The following is a 1,851-nucleotide window of genomic DNA, read 5'->3' as shown; positions in this document are numbered from 1 at the left end:
ACACACACACACACACACACACACACACACACACACACACACACACACACACACACACACACACACACACACACACACACACACACACACACACACACACACCACACACACCACACACAGCCAGGTGACCTGCTGTACCATACATTCAGTGCTCCCTGACATCTCTATTCCATGTCCAGTCTGAATATATAGAACACTGTGTATAGCTTCCTCCCTCCCTCTCTCCCTCTCTCTCTCCCTCCTTCACCTTCTTCCTCCCTCCCTCCCTCCCTGTTCTCCCTCCCTCCCTCCTTCACCTTCTTCCTCCCTTCCTCCCTCCCTCTCTATCTCCCTCCCTCACCCTCTTCCTCCTCCCTCCCTCCCTCTTCTCCCTCTCTCCCTCCCTCACCTTCTTCCTCCCTCCCTCCCTGCCTCTATCCCTCCCTCACCCTCTTCCCCACTTTCTCCCCCTCTCTCTACCCTCATCCCTTTCCCTCCCTCAGTACGCCCCCATCTCACCCCATCTCTCTCTACCCCATCCCTCCACCCTCTTTCTACCACCACCCCCCCCCCTCTCTCTCTCTCTCTCTCTCTCTCTCTCTCTCCCCACCTCCTGTTACAGTGACAGGTATTAAATGGAGAAACAGCCATTCCAGTCAGGCAATCATCGGGTCAGCTCTAAACAGTGTTGGGTGATACCCTTAAGGGGTCCTGCCTGCCTGGCTCCCTGGCGCTGTGCTGATCCCCATTATACGGAGGGTGGACTGTCACCACCGACACGATACCAAGCTCCTGTGTGTGTGTGTGTGTGTGTGTGTGTGTGTGTGTGTGTGTGTGTGTGTGTGTGTGTGTGTGTGTGTGTGTGTGTGTGTGTGTGTGTGTGTGTGTGTGTGTGTGTGTGTGTGTGTGTGTCTGTGTGGTGTGTGTGTCTGTGTGGTGTGTGTGTGTCTGTGTGGTGTGTCTGTGTGGTGTGTGTGTCTGTGTGGTGTGTGTGTCTGTGTGGTGTGTGTGTGTGTGTGTCTTGCTCCAGCCTTACCCCCTCAAACGACCCCTTTCGTGTTACTGTCTTAAAAAAATATATATGTTTTGATTTTTACAAACAAATACCAACAAACAAAAGAGGCAAACAAGCATACATACAAACGTTTTGTTTCTCATTTTAGTTAAAGTAGTTCCATATTGTTTAAATTCATTTATAAAGTGAAAAAACGTTTTTGAATTAGACCATATGGCATTTGTGGATGTGAAATGTCCCCTAGTATTATTAGCAGTTGAATTAAATATACTACATTTTTCTCAATGTCAAAATTTCTGAAATAAATCATTATATCAAAAACCATTAAAATTGTACAACCGGTCCTATTTTCTTTGTAACAAAGTTTTATACGTCAATCCTAAAAATTATACTATAAATACAGGTAAAAAAAAACAAATGAAAAATGGTTCGATACCTTCTCCATTCCACAGAAATCACAATTATATAAATTATCACACTTATATTCAGCTTGAATATTTCCAAAACACGTTTTACAGGACAAAATCCGTGTAACATTTTAAATTAAACTTCCTATACCTTGTTATAGATACAATATGTTAGCCATTTTCCATGGTTTCCCCCATTGTATATCCCCATAGATATTCGACCAAAACATTTTTGCTGAGGGAAATGTAGCTAGTATCACAAACAATATTCCTAATCTGTTTATTCCTACGTGTATCGTTGAGGATGTTAATATATTGCCAAATAATATATTTTGTCATGTAAATATATGTGACTTTACATCAAGCACAGAGAAATGAATGGTCTCAAACCCCACCAAGTCACGCCAGATGTTTGAAAAGTTCCCGCGATATTCTTCGAGATTTACTGAT

The sequence above is a fragment of the Salvelinus alpinus genome, chromosome 1 (genome assembly GCF_045679555.1).
Source record: "Salvelinus alpinus chromosome 1, SLU_Salpinus.1, whole genome shotgun sequence".
Taxonomy (NCBI): domain Eukaryota; kingdom Metazoa; phylum Chordata; class Actinopteri; order Salmoniformes; family Salmonidae; genus Salvelinus; species Salvelinus alpinus.
Note: the sequence above shows the minus strand (reverse complement) of the source record.